At 44.2% G+C, this 20412-nt stretch overlaps 1 protein-coding gene across 9 annotated transcripts in view; it reads left to right on the plus strand.

The window, feature by feature from the left end:
- The window catches only part of SHROOM2 (shroom family member 2), a 195717-nt gene that overhangs the window by 147533 nt on the left and 27772 nt on the right, over positions 1-20412 (plus strand). The window lies entirely within an intron of this gene.

The following is a 20412-nucleotide window of genomic DNA, read 5'->3' on the forward strand; positions in this document are numbered from 1 at the left end:
ACTAATGGACATTTTGCCTGGCTGTGGAAAACACAAGATTCCTTAGATGGGATATGGATTATAATGTAACAACAACATGCTGTTGTTATATTTCTGGGAGTATCCTGGTTATTTTGTGTGTCCCCCTATTCTGTGGCTGTGGCCTATTGAGGACAGAGGGTTTTTTCTTCAAAATAATAGTTCTCCTTGTGCTCTTCCTTTTTAACATTTGGTTTGCCAGTAGCTGAAGTGAGTCTTTAAGACCACTTGTTTCAGTAGCCTGTGCTGGACGTAGCCTTCCATTACTTCAGGCCAGCATTGCTAAGGCAATGAACTGCTCTGCTGCTTCTGCAGCAATTAAATGTGCTTTGAACCAAGATCTGCATCCTCAAATCATCATCATAAAGCAGTCATCATCGTTGTGGTTAAATAATTTCATTGGCATGGTTTCTTTGCTATATATGATTTTGTTTTTCTCACAAATATTTTAACAGTGTTTTTAGACTCTCATAGAGTTTAGGATCTGGCACTTTTGGAATATATTCCAAGTTCCCCAACCAAAAGCAAATTATGATGCATAATTTGTATCACTTATATATAATAAAGCACTTTAGTAATAAAATATGTACATGATATATATGTATATTCATACAAAAAAATACATTAAAAGAATGTTAAGGTTGCAAAGTCAAGCACTGAGAAGTTGGGAAATGCCAGAATTAAGGTTCTCCCATTCTCACACACATGCCCATGTGTATGTCTGCAGTATGAGTAGGCTTGGAAGGATTTTATTTTTATTGGCAAATTTCAAAAAATGTTAACTTTATAATGTGCACACAAACTAACAGAAGTATATTTCTATTGATGAAAATAAAAATTCACAGATAGGTGAATTAAGAAAAATGCTGCTTAAATCAAACTGTAGTTTTCAAGAATGTTTACTTTGTCTTTTTTCCATGGGATATTGGCAATTTGTGTTTTAAGGGTTACAAAGTTTTAACTTTTTGAATCTCAACATCTACTCTCATTAAATAATTAGCAAACTCCCCCATAACTTCCTGTAATCATGAAAATTTAAATTGATAAAAACCAAACAAAAAAGTTTCAAAATATTGATATTGTCTGTCAAAAGTATATAAAAATCTAAATCTGACAAACCTAATTATGATACGGTCTTGAATTACCTAGTTGAATACTGTTTTTTCCCCTCAGGATCCCTGTCTTGTTTTATGCACAGGAGGGATGTGTTCTGGGGATGAATCAGGGTTGTGTAGTAAAGGAGACTTTTGTCTGTAGGACCCTACCTCATTTGTTTCAGACATTAGAAGGTGTGTTCAGGGACTGTAGGAGGATTAAGACTTTGGCAGTTGAGTGCCACCCTGGAGAATTGGATTCAATCCCTGTGTCTCCCACAGCATTCCTATGTGATGCTGGGCAAGTCACGTAATCTCATCTTTTCAAAGGTAGCTGTGTCATCCTCATTTTCTGTGTACTCAACTTGACACCCCTGGGGTCTGATTTGCAGAAGTGCTGAGCACTCACTGAAGTCCTGCTTTGAGCAGGGGGTTAGACTAGATGGCCTCCTGAGGTCCCTTCCAACCCTGATATTCTATGACTCTAAGTCCGTGGGAGCCGTACTGAAAAAATAGCGATATAAAAAGCTATGTTTTCAGACAAATCAGTCCAAAGCATCTTAGGCTGGGCACCTAAAATTAGTGTACTCTTCATAGAATATCAGGGTTGGAAGGGACCACAGGAGGTCATCTAGTCCAACTCCCTGCTCAAAGCAGGACCAATCCCAACTAAATCATCCCAGCCAGGGCTTTGTCAAGCCTGACCTTAAAAATCTCCAAGGAAGGAGATTCCACCACGTCTCTAGGTAACCCATTCCAGTGCTTCACCACTCTCCGAGTGAAAAAGTTTTTCCTAATATCCAACCTAAATCTCCCCCGCTGCAACTTGAGACCATTACTCCTTGTTCCGTCATGTGCTACTACTGAGAACAATCTAGATCCATCCTCTTTGGAACCCCCTTTCAGGTAGTTGAAAGTAGCTACCAAATCCCACCTCATTCTTCTCTTCTGCAGACTAAATAAACCCAGTTCCCTCAGCCTCTCCTCATAAGTCATGCTGGAAGCTGTGCTCCCCCGGCCCCCCGTGCAGGGCATTCTGGGAGCTGTTCCCCTCTCCCACTGAACACTGCTGCACACTGCCCCATCAGCTGTCCGTGGTGGATGATGTGACCGCACTCTGCCATGTGTGAAGTTGGCAGAGTCCTCTAGGTCCCTTCCACATGCAGGCTTGTTCTCGGTGCCACAGCCACTTGCTCTGCTCCTGGGAGCCTGGCACTGTGTGCGAGGGGCAGGGTGAGGTGGGACACACAGTACCTGCCATGTTGTGAGCACTTCCAGAGTACAAATAATACCAGCACAGAGCACTCCGTGTTCTGGGCACTGCCTGGGACCTCCAGTGCTGGGGTGGTTCTCTGGGTGCTGCCGGGCGCTGTTCTCCAGGTGCTGGGTGCTGCTGGGCGCTGTTCTCTGGGTGCTGCCGGGCAATGTTCTCCAGGTTCGGGGTGCTGCCCGGACCCTGTTCTCCGGGTGCTGCCCGGGCCCTGTTCTCTGGGTGCTGCAGGTTGATGTGTCTACGCCTTAATTTGCAATCTGTAAAATCAGGAATAATAATTCCACTTTACCTCACAGAATGTTGTAAAGATAAATAAAATAGTTAATGGCTCTGAAGCACTCAAGTGCTGGGTCCTTTGGAAAAAGTAGTAAGTCCTGCTCTGCCCTTGATTCCCTGAGATAGAGCATGCTCAGTGCAGACAAAATCTTTAGAAAATTTAGCTGCCAAATACTAACAAATCTCTGCTGAAAGTGTGTGAACTGAGATAATCAGAGGCTAATAATTCTGCCAAACTTGGGTGTATTTTCATAGGGTCAGTAAAAAGCACAGCCCTGACACCAGGGCAACATCCCTGCCAAATTTCATGTTCCTCAGAAGTGTGGAGGCTCTACAGTTTCTCAGACACACAGCTTTAAGAAATTTTTAACGTAGGCACAACATACCTTTCCCTGATTTCATTTTTGGAACAGCTGAACCCTATTTGCTGAAACATTAATTTTAAAAAAGCCATCTTGAGGCAGGCACCCAACATAGAATAGTCTGACTTTAAAATCTGTGGATCCACCTCCCTTATCTCCCAGTCTCCCCTGTCCTTGGCTCTCCGTCCCAGGGTCTCCCATATCCCGACTCGTGGTCTGTTTCACTTCCTCCCCACAGCAGTATCCAGTCTGCCGTCACATGTTTCCCCTCGCTCCCGCTAAGCCACGCATGCACACAGTTCTAAATTCTGTTCCCTCTGTCTTTGAATTGTGTGGTTTACTCCTCCCTACTTTCTGGGCACTTGCAGGGATCTCACTAAGAGCACAGGAGAGACAGCCTCCCTGCTCTCAGTTTCAGTGCCTGGTCTGGCATGGCCCACAGCACTCCAGAGTTACAACTGGTGGTGTAGCATGCTCAGTACAGACAGAATCTTAGAAGAATTTATGTGGGACAGCAAAAGGAACATTACTGACACACAGCATCTGTCCTGCCCTACAAATTTCAAGTCCCTTCCCCAAAGCATGGGGGATATTAGAGCTTCTCAAATTAAGAGTTGCCAGAATTTTTATAACATGAGCAAAACTGTATTTTTCATTGGCCACCATGTGAGAAATGGCAGAAATATTTTGGCAGAAGTTTTCCAAAAAAATTTCGACGGGAGGCAGACACCCGGCATGGAAATTTTCAACCAAAATGGTTAAAGTTTGCCAAAGTTACAAAGAATTGAAAACACAGTGTTATAATGGGAAGTGTCAGGCAATTCCACCAGCTCTGTTTGTAATATCTGTGTGTGTATATATACATATCAGTATAAAAAAAACTGACATGAACAATATCTAATACCTTTTCTGATTTCCAAGACACACATGTGCATACACTTACTCATAATCCACCTTTTCTTTCTCCCTAGTTCTTTTCAGATGAATCACAATTGAGGCCTGGCCTAGACTACAGAGTTAGGTCGACGTAAGGCAGCTTACATCGTCCTAACTCTGTAAATGTCTACACTACAGTATTACTCCTGCTGATGTAAGTCTCCCATTACACCAAACTAATAACTCCATGTCCACTAGAGGCATAGCACTTCGGATGATCTAGTGAGGGCAGTGCAGTGTCTGTGTAGACACTGCGTTACATACATGGCCTGTCAGCACCGCACTGCCTGGCACTAGGGTTGCTAACTTTCTAATTGCACAAAACCAAACACTCCCACCTCACCCCTTCTTCAAGGCCCTGCTCTCCACTCGCTCCATCGCCCCTCCCTCCGTCTCTCGCTGTCCTCCACGCTCACTCACTTTCACCAGGCTGGGGAGCAGGGCTGGCTCCAGGCACCAGCATTCCAAGTGGCAGTCCCTGTTGTTTTGCCCCGAAGCAGCACACCAAATTGCCGCCATGGACAGCAGGGGCAGTCCATGTGTCTTTAGGGCAGCATGCGCGTTCCTGCGGCGGTGGCAATTCTGCAGTAGCTTCTATGTTTAGCTGTCTGCGGCGGCTTCAGCTAAACATAGAAGCTGCCGCCTAATTGCCGCCGCTGCGGAAATACACCTGCCGCCCTAAAGACACATGGACTGCCCCCGCCACCCGCGGCAGCAATTCGGTGTTCTGCTTGGGGCAGCGAAAACTATAGAGCTGGCCCTGCTGGGGAGGAGGGTGAGGACTCCGCCGAGGGTGTGAACTCTGGGGTGGATCTGAGGATGAGTGATTTGGGGTGAAGCAGGGGGCTTGGGCAGGAGGCTGGGGTCAGGGCCGGCTCCAGTGTTTTTACCGCCCCATGCAGTGGGGGTGGGGGAGCCATGTTTGTGGCACTTCGGTGGCAGCTCTACTGCCACCGCTTCATTCTTCGGCGGCAATTCAGTGGCAGGTCATTTCCTCCAAGAGGGCCTGAGGGGCCCACCGCTGAAGAGCCAGACAGGCTGCCCCTCTCTGTTGGCCGCCCCAAGCACCTGCTTGCTGCGCTGGTGCCTGGAGCTGGCCCAGGTTGGGGTGCAGGAGGGAATTGAGGGCTCCGGCTGGGGCTGCGGGCTGCGGGTGGGACCAGAAATGAAGGGTTCAAAATGCAGGAGAGGGCTCCAGGCTGAGGCAGGGGTTTGGGGTGTGGGGGTGAGGGTGTGGGCTCCAGGAGAGAGTTTGGGTGCAGGAGGGGACTCTGGGCTGGTGCAGGGGGTTGAGGTGCAGTGTCCTGACGGTGATAACCGCGGATCCCAAGAAGCAGCTGCCAGATCCTTTCAGCCCCTAGGTGCAGGGAGGCTCCATCCGCGCGCTGTCCCCACACCCCCAGGCTCCACCCCCGCAGCTCCAGTTGGTTGTGGTTCCTGGCCAATGGGAGCTGCAGAGCCGGTACTCCACATGCTCCCCCACCCCTGAGCGGCAGCTGCTTCTAGGAGCCACGCAGAGCCAAGACAGGTAGAGAATCTGTCTTAGCTCCTGCCCCCCACCCCCTGCCGCTGACCAGACTTCTAACAGCCTGGTCAGCAGCGCCGACTAGCACCACCAGGGCCCCTTTTTGATGGGGCATTCTGGTCGAAAACTGGTCACCTGGCAACCCTACCCAGTGCTGAGAGCCCAGGTTGTCAGCCCCCCATGGAGCTCCCAATTGGGAGCTCAACTGCTCAGCACTGAGAGCCTGGGCTGTCAGTGCTGGGTAGTGGGGCTCCCAGCTCAAGCTGTCAGCCTCCCCCTTCCTCCCCAGTGCCCCACTTAAGTCAGTGCAAGCCCTTCTGATGAGGATCTGAACCATTGGCAGAAGGAGGGTAGTGTGGACATGAAAAACTGCACTAATTACTGCAGTGGCTATACAGCGACCTAACATAGGTCGACTTAATTGTGTAGTGTAGACAAGGCCTGATTGTGTGAGTTTTCACAGTTCATTTGGGACCTGATTGAGCGAGCTGATGGAAAGACTCTCATTGACTTCAACAGGAGTTCAGTCATGTCTTTGGCCCTCTGATAAATGGTGAAAGTTATACAGTCTTCCCATTACAATCCCCTATTTTGAGAAATGACAGCTCTGCTATAAAATTGTGCCTCCTGGAGAAAACTGATCTCCTTCTCTCGGTGTTTGTTTGTTTGCTTTTGGTGACACAAAGGTCAAACATATTTATTTGAGTATTTTAACGGTTTGTCTTACAATAAAATAGTTCTGTCTTGCTCCTCTGTAGTGGGTGTATTTTGAAAGCAATATGCTTATGCAGGGACAGAGGGGATGCCCTTTGTTGCCTTGGGAATCCTTCTGGCTATGATGTACAATTATTGATTGGGAAGGACAGAGGGTGCAGTGCAGAGTGGCTGGCACAGGGATGGAAAAGTGGGACGCGAGAACTGCTACAGAGATGTGGAAGCCCCTCTATTGGGGAAGAGGTTGGTATCTGAATTCAGTTGATCATTTGCATTTGAGTAATTTAAAAACAGATTTCAAGAGCAGTTCTAGCCTGAAAGCAACTGCAAAGCCAGTCTGCTGGAATTCTGTATTGATTTTATCTCAGTGATTTCTTCAACGTGTGTTCAATTTATAAGTAATAACATGGTCTTTTTAATTGCCAGTCCTGCAAAGTTAGAACCCTGCTTTACTTTCAATTTCCCACTCTTCTGGCTCTGCTGCAGCCACTTCTTTCAGTTACACAAGGGCAACCTATCATAACCTTAGTCCCAGATTTGGACCTTAGCGTCCAAAATATGGGGGTTAGCATGAAAACCTCCAAGCTTAGCTACCAGCTTGGACCTGGTACTTGCTGCCACCACCCAAAAATTTAGAGTGTTTTGGGGCACTCTGGTCCCCCTGAAAAACCTTCCCTGGGGACCCCAAGACCCAAATCCCTTGAGTCTCACAACAAAGGGAAATAATCCTTTTTCCCTTCCCCCCTCCAGGTGCTCCTGGAGAGATACACAGACACAAGCCCTGTGAATCCAAACAGAGTGACTCCCCCTCTCCGTTCCCAGTCCTGGGAACAAAAAGTACTTTCCTCTTCACCCAGAGGGAATGCAAAATCAGGCTAGCAAATCCAACACACACAGATCTCCCCCCTGATTTCTTCCTCCCACCAATTCCCTGGTGAGTACAGACTCAATTTTCCTGAAATTTCCCAGTAAAGAAAACTTCAACAGGTCTTAAAAGAAAGCTTTATATAAAAAGAAAGAAAAATACATACAAATGGTCTCTCTGTATTAAGGTGACACAATACAGGGTCAATTGCTTAAAAGAATATTGAATAAACAGCCTTATTCAAAAAGAATACAAATCAAAGCACTCCAGCACTTATATTCATGCAAATACCAAAGAAAAGAAACCATATAACTTACTATCTGATCTCTTTGTCCTTACACTTAGAAACAGAAGATTAGAAAACAGAAACTACTTCTCCAAAGCTCAGAGAAAGCAGGCAGACAGAAAACAAAGACTCAGACACAAACTTCCCTCCACCCAGAGTTGAAAAAAAATCCGGTTTCCTGATTGGTCCTCTGGTCAGGTGCTTCAGGTGAAAGAGACATTAACCCTTAGCTATCTGTTTATGACACAACCTCATTGGACAATATTCTGGTCTCAGTTAAGCAGGTCACTCCCACTGATCCAAACAGCCAGGGGAGTGTCACTGAGACACATTTAACGCACAGTGTGGAATAGAGAGGAGGAGGATTTGGCCATTTGGGTAGCCCTGGTCTCAGCACTTAATTTAGTTTTGTTTTGATCATTATTATTATTTCATAAGAGCACTGAGCAGGGGGTACCACTTTTAGGCACCAAAGGAGCATTTAGAAGCTCTGGAACCCTGGGGAAGGAAGCAGTTAAAAATACACAGAAGTGATTTACATAATAACTGTAATAGTTCCAAATGTGTATTAAAGTCTTTGGATTAATACCCAGAGAAATGTGTAGTTAGATAATACCACTTGGGCAGCTAACTCTGCTGCTCTATGAGGCTGTCACTTTCAGGATTCACTGGTGTTTTATGTTCTGGAAAAAGCTATTTGGACACCATTACTGGTGGGAGTGAGGCAATGAGTAGGAAAGGGATTTAAGGAATCCCTGGTGGGAATATCATAGAAGAACATTTTAAAAACATGGTTAGCATGAAGAATAACTGTTAGATTTTATAACTCGGTCATCCACTCCATTTTGGGTGTCTGCCCAGGGGCTGGAGGTGTAATTTCCAGCTCAGGTAGACGTACCCATGCGAGTAGCTCTTGATCAAGCTAGCATGCTAAAGGTAGCTGTGTAGCGGTGGTTGGATGGGCTGGTCTCCCTGAGTACAATACTATCTGAAACCCTAGCTATGTACCCATCGAGACTAGTCCCTCCCGCTGCCTGTGCTGGAACACTTACTCTGTTGTTAGTCCACTCGCTGGAGCTCTTCTCAAGATAGAAATCACAGCTCCAGTTCCAGCATAGGCAGACTCTTTGATTAGTGAGGCGTTGGCTGTTATTCTGCACCCCAGGTCAGCAACATACATAACTAACCTTAGACGCATGAACAGTCCAAATGAACTCAAGTGGATTACTCCCACGCTTGGGAGGCACTTGATTAAATACTTTGCTGAATCAGGGTCCTGATGAGTGGCTGTATAATGTATCTTTGACTAAAACATGCACATCCTGATATTCTGACTTGGAATGAAATACATCAGTTATTTTGAGGATGAATATAGCTGTTGCTGTTAATATTTTGAGCTCAGGGTATTTAATGATGTATGGAATAATTATAAAACAAAACAGCAGGTATAGGAGAATCCAGTGGCTGAACTGGTAAAAGCAAACCCTCAATTTCACTTCAGTTCACTTGTTACAATTTACCTAGAGAGGAGGAAAGAAGATGTTTATGAGGGAAAGCACTGTGCCATCTGTATTTTTAGCAATTTCTTGTCAAATCTCAAATTCTTCCTGACCCTCTTCAGATTTAAAATTTTTATTAAAGTTAATGTTTAAAGTTAAATAGACACAAGAGGGAAGGTACTATACATCTGGGGTCAGGCTTGAGTTATGAGGGATTACAGGTATCGGTTGCAAGGGTGAAGAGATATATCATATAACTGGCATAGACCCAGATTGGGGTGCAAGAGTTTTTAAAGTGTCAGTGGATAAGTCGGCTCAGGCACGCCACCCATGGAGGAGTCCAAGTCAGTATCGATGTAGTGAATGAGTACATGGATGGGGTGCGTCCCCTGGTTCGTCAGGGAAGGAAGTGGGTTATTTCCCTGGTCAGCAGCCTCGATTACTCAGTGTGATATTGACAGTGTCCTATGATGTGTTCCGTATAAATGTCTCTGGACCACCTGATGGTGTCAGACACCATGTACTACACTGACTACTGTTCTATAGGATCAGATGTCATATTTAACTGCTGCAGAATATGCTAGTTGCCTGTTAATGTTTAGCAGAAAATCACCTGCTAGCTCTGGCAGAAGAAAACGAAAGAATGTGGGGAGTGATCCAGCAGTGAAAAGGTTAGCATAGCTGCAGAATGAGTCTGCTGCATCCTCTGATCCTTTCTCTTCAAAACACTGCTACTCAGTCAAGTCTCATGGGCACACTTATAGTTATTACTGTAAGCGTCTGCTACAATGCGGATCTTGAGATCTGTTCTTTTTTAAGGCATGGATCAAATTGTGTGCTGTAAGGGGGTTTGTTCAGGGCGGGGGTGGAAGGACTAATTATCAGCATAGATGTTCTTGTACCTTGTGACACATGAGGCAATCCAGTGTTTCCACCACTGCCTGTCTAATGCTGTATTTCTTGTTCCATCGCAGTCTCTTCCCATGACAGCAGCATCTATCTTAGTAGTTTTATTGTCATCTGTTGTCGTCCTCTTTTCCGTCTTCCACCAAGTAGCATCCAGTCAAGGGCTCAGGCATGGCGAGAGCAGTGATCTCCATAATGTTAGAGAAATCTGTAACAGCAAAACCTTTTAATATAAGATTTACTACAACACAAATATGGGACCATGTTAGCTTCAGGCTATTTATTACTGAAACAAGTCTTTGATAGGAGGGAGAAGGGTGATGAAATTCTGGCCCTAATTACTGCGACGTCTGTCTTTCTAGCCTCCCAATAATTTAATCTGCACCCATTTCATCTACCAAATGCAAAAACCTCTCTTCCTCTCTCATCATTCTAACCATGTCACTCTTCTCTGCACTTCCCTTCATGGCCTCCCTCTCACTTTCCACATTTAACTGCATTTCTCATCTTTACCTTCAGTGCTCTCACTTCCTTTTAACTCTCCAAAACCACCTTCCTAAGTGCCGACTTTATAGCCTTCTCCAGCTACCTGTATTCTTCAGTGCTCCCCTTATGCTTGGGTTCCCTTCCCCCAGCTTGAGCTCCAAAAGACTTCCCAATTCATTTGATCTCTCCTTTAAAATACACCTCTTTCCAAAGCTTATTGGTAGTGATCCTCTAAAGAAAGCAGAGCATTTGGATGTCTGCTCTGCTGTGCGTTTGGGGGGTCCTCTGGTGAGCTGGATCAAATTATATTTTCTGCCTGGTGTCTTGGGCAGAGCAAATAAATTGACAGCTCTACCCTAAACAACAGCACTTTGGAAGCTGTAAAACAATAGCTTGTTCCTAATTTTTCAGTCTCGATTATACAAGTATCTCAGATTTTCCTTTATCTGGGAAATACCCTCCTGCATTTGAAAAACACCAAGTACCTAAGGCTGCTGTTATGCAGGGGCAAAGCTCCTGTATAAGTAACCATAGGATAAGGCCGTATCCTATGCGGGTATTTCATCATCTGGCTCTCTAGAATATATTTTAGAGTCAGCAATTGTAAAGCTAAGCATAATCAGAACTTCACTGGGTAGGAACAAGGGAAGGTGCTATTTTTTATTTTATTTGTTTTAGTTATTTGTATTGCTGTAGCAACTATTGGTCCCATTATGCTAGGCACTGTGCAAGCATACATCAAAAAGATGGTTCCTGCCCTCAGAGCTTACAATCTAAGGATATGCCTACACTACGTTGTAGAGCTGTAGCGTAGACCAGCGGTTCTCAAACTTTAGCAACCCAAAGAGCCCCATTATGATTTTTAAATTTTTTGCAGACCCCGAACCCAACTTCTAATATTCCCTGGGGGTGCTCAACCCCTACTCAGACCCAAGTCCTGCTCCCATTCCACCCCCTTCTCCCAAGGCCCCATCCTGCCCCACCTCTTCCCTGCCTCTTTCTGCTCCTCCCCCGAGTATGCCCCGTACCCGCTCCTCCGCCTCCCTCCCAGCACCTGCTGCTGAACAGCTGTTCTGCGGCATGCAAAAGGCACTGGGAAGGAAGAGTTGATCAGCAGGGCCAGTGACCTTGGCCATCTCTCGGACCCCCTGGAATACCCTGTCCCCAGTGATCCATGGACTCCAGCTTGAGAACCACTGGTATAGATGCTTCCTAAATCAATTGAAAAGGTTTTTCCATTGATGTAGGTAATCCACTACTTCAAGAGCCAGTAGCTAGGTTGATGGAAGAATCCTTCCATTGACATAGCCATGCCTACACTGAGGGTTAGATCAGCTTTACTGCATAAAGTCCTGAGCAATGTAGCTAGGTCAGCCTAAGTTTTATGTATGGACCAAGCCTAAGACTGTCTAGATTAGGGCCTTGCCTACCTGGGGGAAACAAAACTCAGTATAACCTAAAGTAGACATTTCAGTTGCTGTAATTATACCAGTATAACTCCCCACCTGTGGATCCTCTTATTTGGATATCAAAGTGCCTTTTTTTTTTCAGTTAATCTTATGTTGCTTTAGAAGGTGGTTTAAACTAAACCAAGGAAAGCCACTCTGATACTGGAATGAGATTGTCTACATTGGGATGAGTTAAATCCTATATAATTATGCCTCTATAACTGGTAAAACGTCCCTATATAGACAAGCCTAGGATAAAAGGTGTATTTGTAAAATGTTAGCTAACACATTGTAACTAAAGCCATATCTAGATTAGGGTTTACAGGTGTGGTGATGCATCAAGTTATCTAGCTTGATCTAATAAACACCTCTACAAATCAAGTCAAGACAAAGAAATTGTAGTTTACAACATGCTAATTGGATTCCTTTCACTGCCTGAGCTAGCTAACTCAACTGAACATCTCACTTGTTAGCCCTAGCCTAGATAAGGTCGAAATGTAAAACAAGAGAAAGTAGGTGGATATTGAAGGAAAGTAAAGGGGAATGGGTTTTGTCATATGCCTCAGAGATGCTACATGGGCCATCCCACGCACTACAAAATGATCCATTCTGGTGATTGCTCATGGACATCTGTAGGAGATGTCTAAAAAAATGATTTAGGCCCAACCATGCATTTTACACACCTGTGAATTAGACCACTGCTATCTGCTCTAAGTGCACACAGGTCTCCTGTTTCTGCTTGTTGCTCTAATCAGGAATATATATTTTTACATCATTGGAATTAATCAACTTTTAAAGTGCAATTAAAATGTGCAACATATGCCCAGAGTTCAATTCATACCATTCTCAAGACAATCTCCATCTCCAGTGTGGCAAATTTTACATGGTACTCAGGCTTCGTATAACAAATGTTTAAAAGTACTCCGAAACCTGGCCTAAGGCATCCAACTAATCCTAAAGTAACCAGAGTAGAAGCAAATCAGTGTTGAACCAAAAGCCTGATTGAACCAAGAGTCATGGTGGATTTCTCTCTATCGCTGATAAATTTTAAATCAAGCTTGGATTTTTTCCAAAAGCTATGCTCTAGGAATTCTTTTGGGGAAGTTCTATGGCCTGTGTTATACAGGAAGTCAGACTAGATGATCATAATGGTCCCTTCTGGCCTTGGAATTTATGAATCTATGAACAAAATGCTTGCTCGGGCTTCAAGGTACAATGAAAGAAAAGCAAGATCCAGAGATTCTGCCGGAGACTACTGAAAGCAGAGTCCCTATCAGTGAGTGCTGAGATGACTCCACAGATGTCATCTGTTAAAGTGGGATATGGAAAAAGAGTTGTCTTAAATAACAGAGTCCAATGCCATTTAAAGATAGACATGGCCAGTTATGGCCAGTTATACCTGAAGGGGATTGCTTCCACAGGAGTCCACTTCCCTCCTTTCTAGGCCAGGAGGTTATTGCTGTAATATTTTATTTGGTTTATTTTCTTTCAATTTAGAATAAGTAGAAAGCACCCGTACCAGGCTGAGTGCCCTGCCAGTTCTTTAGAATTACAAAGCACAAATTCAGTACCATCGGTTCACCCATCCTACCAAGCTGCAGCACTTACCAAACACCAGCACCTTCATACTTCAATCTGTATGTCCATCCCCCCTCATTTTTTGCAAAAGCCAGATAAAACAAATGGGCCCTGCAAAGTCAGCACATCTTTCCATGGGTGGCAATGCATTGCAGAGCCCCAGAACCTTTATGGAGAACATGCTGCAAACAATTACTGTTAAATCAAGGGTTATCTAGAATCAGCAACTTGCCTTCACAACTGTGGCAGTGTATACTGGGGAAAGTAGTCGTCTCTCAGGTATGAAGATGATCTGGTATATGAAGTTTTTGATGATGGTGATTGGTAATGGATAAATAAGGTGACCATGGATCATTGGCCTAAATGGGGGCAAATGTATGGATGTTAGTTGTACGTATAAAATTTATTTAAGTTGGTAATATTAGAACTTTGTCAGTTCTTTTCTCTTTGAAAATTTACGTAGCTGACATGTTTAGGATTTTATTTTTGCCAAAGCCATCTAACTGTACAATGATAAAATAGATTTTGTTCTGCACTAAGCAGTAAATCAGCAATGACTTTACAGTCATGTTATCAAAGGATTAAAAATCTCTCCCATTGTGTCAATGGTAGCTGGAATATTTATTTGAACCTCATTTTATGATAAGGTTGTTTTCTATTTACAAAAGGTGGATTTTCCAGTGGTGTTTATAGTTTCCTTTGCCAGTTTCTGTGGACCTGATCTCCACAGTTCCATATTTTGTGTGTTTCTTTCTACAGAGAAATTAAAATTTTAAATCAGCCTCTTTTTAATGGACTTCTCGGTATTTACACTAATGTAACACTTTGCAGGTTCTTGCCACAGGGTTCTTCTGGTGCTTGAAGCTTGCTTTCTTTTCCTCCTTTCTGAACAGTAAGATCAAATCTCTTCAGGGTAACGTGATTAGCATGTTTTGCATGAGAACCCACCCACCCTGAATGTAAATTATCCCCCATGCTGAATGCAGCTACCTTTTCCCTATAACCACCCTGTGTGCCACTGTAAAATGTGTGTTTACTTTCATAAAAACTCTGTATGAAGGCACATATCCCATTAAATTTTAACCCACCAATTGGAAACACCGCATCCCTTAAATCATCTATACTGTGACATTTTAAATATTTTTTATTTCATTTTATTTTGGAGGATGACAGTACTATTTACCAAAGCATTCATTATGGTACAAACCAAAGGATTGTTAAGAACATCTCATCAGAAATTCTAAAACACAAATGTTTTTTTGATGTGTCAACATGTCAGCTTAATAGTGCGCTGTGTCCTGTTCACTTTCGCCTGCAAAACCAGTTCTGATTTGCATGTCAAGTTTAATATAAACTTTGCAGACTGGCTGCAGCACTGCATGCAATTCACATCTTTGGACCCTCTTATGTTGTGATCTTGATTTTCTGTGTACCCCACCATTGCCATTATGTAGTATGTTATGACCTATGTTAATAAAAAGAAATCAGAGCGCTTAAAGGATTTTCTGGCATCACGAGTGAGCAGAAACAAAAATCAAGCTGTACATCAGTTACCTAGATGAGGAACAACTGTTACTTTTGACAGACATCTGTATTCAGTACCTAGGACCTAATCCTGCAGCCCTTACTCTTGTGAATATTTCCATAAAAGTCAGTGGGACTATTTAAAAGCCCAGACCTGCTCACGTTGAACTCAACAGGGAAAATCTGATTCTCTAAGTCAGCGTTGTGAGATCCGACCAGATGTGAATAAGGATTATTGGATCTGGCTCTTTAATCCGAGGGCGTGATTCTTGTTTACCCCAAGACCATGCCACTCTAGTAGTGAAAAGGGTCCTTAAAGTAGAGTAAATATATACATTTGGTTTTTAAATATAATTCACTCCCACTTCATGGCACCTCAAAATTAACCTGTTCTGTTCATTCCCTCTGAAGCACCTGGCACTGGCCACTGTCAGAGATAGGATACTGGACTTGATGGATCATTGGTCTGAACCAGTATGGCCGTTCTTATGTTCTCTAACCTGCCTAGAATGGTATGAAGTGGCCTTAGGGTAAATGAGACTCACGTCCTGAATCTTTTGGTGTTTTGTCAGTTTTAAACATCTTCTAGTAAAATGGGATGTTTAAAATTTAAATATTTAAAGAAACCAAGATAGAGATTTCTCATTTGATTGTAAGAGAGTTACCATTGTACTGATAAACTAAAATGTCTCCTTCACAACTGCTATGAACTGTTGCCATGTAAATATCTATTTAAAGTGTAGAAATTCAAAATCATTTTAAAAGAAGGCACTTCACCTACCTTTACAAATTATTTTCGGAAGTGATTTTGTGCTTTATGCATTACAGACCCATAATATTGGCAAAAAACTTCTAAAATGTCATTTTTGAGTAATGACTGTGAAAATGGCATCCATGCCTGATCACCTTTTCTTTATGCAATATTGAGATTTAAAACATTACCTTAATTCTTGATTGCACAAAAACAAAAATGGATTTTGTTTATCAAGTTTGAGCCCAGAATAGTGTTTACATATGACTGAAAAGCTGGGGTTATAGTGGAAGCGCTCTCAAAACCTTAACAATAGTTGTGTGGACAGCACCAAAACAACATTCAGCTGCATGAGGAACTACTCATTTTACTGTTTTGTATTTGCAAGGAAATTTCATGAACTATACTTGTTTTATGGGTGTTTTTTCCCCGATTGGAATCCTTTTATTCATGAGACACTGTCAAGGCTGGTACAATAGGCCTAAAAATTGGTTTACTTTGGCAGTGCTGGTTGGCACAACCTTTGGAGTAATCTGAACCATTTGGGAAGGACTTACTTTCAAGGTCCATTTTGATGTGCCTTTCATATTGAAAGGCAAGACCTTTCAGATAAGACATTTGTACAAGTAGGTCAACACAGCAACTGTGACAGTGCCCATTTCAATGATAAAACTGCATGAGCCAGATTCTCAGTTAGTGATAATTGGTATCGTTTCATTGACTTCAGTTTGAGGATCTGGCCAAAATTTGCTTGCATTTCTATTTAAAGATCGGCAATAAGGGTGAGTTGAAGACTAAAATAGATGGTATATGAAAAGGGTAACAAAAATGGTCATTCATATCGTCAAATTTACATATAACAAGAGAAAAAATGCTAAGGGCTTGTCTATGTAGCATGGCAAAGTGCACCAGAGGGATGTGAGTTGTAAAATGCTCTAACATGTTGCGCTTTGACCACCCCAGGTAGAGCCTGCTGGTGCAGCCTAAAAGACACCTAATTCACCTTAAGGTCATAGAAACCTGCTAGAAGGCAGCAGCATGGTCTACATGGGGCAGTTAGAGTACAACGCATCACATCTGTAACCTTTTGTAATCTTTATATTGAAATGCTCCCAATTAATATTAAGTTGTTAAAGAAAAGGGTGCCACAAAACCCAACTTAGTTTTCTAGGTCGGTTACAGAAAAATTATTTAGTAAAGGACCACTAAGTGATGCTTTGAATGATGCACCCTTTCATAACATTTCTTCCCAGATCTGGACCTTAGCGTCCAAAATATGAGTGTTAGCATGAAAACCTCCAAGCTTAGTTACCAGCTTGGACCTGGTATCGCTGCCACCAGCTAGGAATTATACAATGCCTAGCTCACTGTGGTCTCCCCAAAACCTTCCCTGGGGGACCCCCAGACTCAGATGCCTGGAGTCTTACAACAAAGGGAAATAACCCCCTCCCCTTGTTTCCTTGTTACTTCCTCCCAGGCTTCCCTCCCTGGACGACCCTAGGAGATTCCCTGCGTACAGTCCTGGAAACACAAGTACCGAGAGATCTAATCTCTCTTCCCCCTCACCCAGAGGGTATGCAAAGTCAGGCTTAGTAAATCTAACACAAAGAGATTTTCCCCCTGACTTCTTCCTCCCACTAATTCCCTGGTGAGCTGCAGGCTCAATTCCCTGGAGTCCCCACTAAAGAAAAACTCCAACAGGTCTTAAAAAGAAAGCTTTATATAAAAAAAAGAAAGAAAAAGACATTAAAAATAGTCTTTGTATTAAGATGACAATATACAGCGTCAATTGCTTAAAGGAAAAAAAATAGATAAACAGCCTTATCCAAAAAAAATACAATGTAACACATTCCAGCAACTAGACACATGTAAATACAAAAAAAAAACTATAAACCTATTGTCTTACTATCCTTGTACTTACAACTTGGAAACAGAAGATTAGAAAGCCTGGAGATAGAAAAATCACTCTCAGAGCCGAGAGGGCACAGACACAACACAAAGAACTCACACCCAAAACTTCCCTCCACCCATGTTTGAAAAAGTCTTGTTTCCTGATTGGTCCTCTGATCGGGTGTTTCAGGTTACTGTTTGTTAACCCTTTTATAGGTGAAAGAGACATTAACCCTTAGCTATCTGTTTATGACACAGCCAAAGTCTATTAAAAAGAAAAATGATTAGTTAACAAATAGACAGGCAACTACCAATTATGTAAATACTACTATTATCCTCACACTCAAAGATGAAATGGTCTGGCAATGGATGATCAGCCTACTGACAACGGCATGAAGGAGAGCCTTATAATCCTGAAGCCTAGCAGTAAGTACCCTTTTAAGGTTAATCGGAGCGCCCTTGCAATTTAGCAACATTTACTTCTTTTATACTCCATTATAGTTCTAATTAGCATTAAACTACCCTTTACCATAATTATATTTCCGCCACCTTCGTAATGGTTCTTTATGTTACCCATTATTTAAATTAACATCTGCACCAAAGTTCTTCTCATACTGTCAAAATGATAGCATTTTAATAAAACATTCACGATTTTCAAAAGCAATCTTTAAAAAATCTTACTCAAACCAGTTATAACCAAAAACATAATGGTAACATAACCTTGGGTTATGTCCTTGCTAACTCTTACTTTCCCATGACACACAGTCTCCATCTTATCTGTGATTATTTTTTTTTACACATTTTTTAGACTTTAACTAGCAGTAATTACTGTGGTGGCTGATGTCCACACTACCCTCCTGTTGGTGGTGGGTGTCCTCACCAGGAGCATTTCCACAGGCTGAAGGGAGACAGTGGGGGGGAATGAGAGCCCTGCCGCCCCTCAGGGCTTCCTGTTCCCAGCCTGGAGCAGTGGGAAAGTTTCCCAGGGCTTCTTGCCTCCACACTCCCAGCCGGGAGTTGGAGGCAGCTAGTGGAGGCTTCTCGCCTCTGGTGAGGAGATCTGCACCTGGAGTCCAGTTGGCCACCGTGCTCCTGGCAGGGAGGAGGGAGCGGGGAGCCTGGTTGGCAGCCCAGCTTGGAGCAGAGACCCGGCAGCAGCCTGGCTGGGGAGCTGGCTTTCTTGTCAGTTTCCCCTCTTCACTGTAGCCCAAAACCTAACTTCTACTTATGTCTTAATCCAAACCATCCTATAGACTGTACACCCCTCTAGTGCCCTTTGCTGGCACCGTGTAGACAAGCTCTAGGATTACCTGGTGTCCCAGATCCACAGGATGGGCGTTACTGCCCCCAGCCTTGGAGCAGTCTCTAGGAGGAACCTTTCAATGTGGCAGACGCCCCTCAGGGTCTTGCTGTTCCTCCAGGATAAGCAACACAGTTTCACCACCTCCTTAGACTGGGCCTGCAGCACTCCTGCTTCACACCATGAGCTCTGTTCAGCTAGTCTAAATGAGATGGACCCTTGATGGAGAATTGTACACATTTTAGGGATCAGTGCACCTCTCCAAGCATTTTCAGTGACACTCTCACAGCATTGTGAAAACAGTAGGGTTTATTAATCATCTGGAACACAGCAGAGGAAGTTCTTAAATTGGCATAGAGCGAGGTGGGCAAACTACAGCCCACAGGCCGGATCTGGCCCCTCAAGGCTTTGAATACAGCCCGCGGGATTGCCCCCCATGGCACCATGGGCCCTGCGCCGCTCCCAGAAGCAGCCAACACCATGTCCCTGTGGCCCCCAAGCTGGGGGTCAGAGGGCTGTGTGTGTTGCCCTTGGCTCCAGGCACTGACCCCGCAGTTCCCATTGGCTGGGAATGGGGAACACATGCGGAGCCCTCTGTCCCTCCTCCCCCAGGGGCGCAGCGCTCCCTGGAGTGGTGCCGGCTGGGGACAGGGCAGGCATGCAGGGAGTGTGTGCAGCTGCCACCTCGGAACCACTTTAGGTAAGCAGCGCTGGGCCAGAGCCCAAACCCTTCCTGCACACTCCCCCCCAACTCCCTGCCCTAAGCCCCTGCCTGCATCTCATACGCTTCCTGCACCCCAACCCCCTGCCCTGAGCCCCCTGCCGCAGTCTGTACCCCTCCTGCACCCCTGCCCTGAGCGCCCTCCTGCACCCCAACCCCCTTCCCTGAGCCCCTTCCTGCACACTGCACCCCCTCCCAGAGCCTGCACTCCCTCCCGCACCCCAGCTCCCTGCCTCAGCCTTGCATACAATTTCCCCACCCAGATGTGGCCCTCAGCTCAAAAAGTTTGCCCACCCCTGGCATAGAGGAATGAAGATTAAAGCATAGTCCATTACAATTAGGTCAGAGCCCAACTGTAATCCATCTGATTCCCAGGTGTGCTTGCCTTCTTCCTGCAGTCCACACTTAACCCTCCTCTGGACCTTTGTTCTCCCACTGGGGAAATGCTGCTTGGCTTCTTACAGAGAGAGGGGGCAATCTATGGTCATTGTTTGCTAGGTGTCAATGACTGGGCAATTGGATCTGCCATTGTATTCTCAGGAACTCCACTGATATGGGACTTAAGACCCAGACATCTAGACACCATTGAGACCCCTAGGTAACAATGCAGCATATAGGGAAACTGAGGCACACATCGGTTTCATACAAATATTACAAAAAAATCCCACTTGATGTGACCTTTTTGCTTGAAATCAGACCTTATGTTTGTTTCAGACACTGTCTGGTTTATCAGCCTTAGAAGGAAAGAAACATGAGGTTTTACGGCATCTTAGTAAAATACAGAAACAGAATTATAGTACTACACTTATCAGCACTGCAGACCTTAGGTAACTGAGTCATTGTTTTACCTCCCACCATGACTTGCTTGGGAAAACACACCTTTTGTTGAGCAAAATGTGCAATGGCACCCACGCAACTTGAATTTTTCTACTTTGTCTCCAGACAGCACACTGAGGAACT

Source organism: Gopherus evgoodei, chromosome 1 (assembly GCF_007399415.2).
Source record: "Gopherus evgoodei ecotype Sinaloan lineage chromosome 1, rGopEvg1_v1.p, whole genome shotgun sequence".
NCBI lineage: Eukaryota > Metazoa > Chordata > Testudines > Testudinidae > Gopherus > Gopherus evgoodei.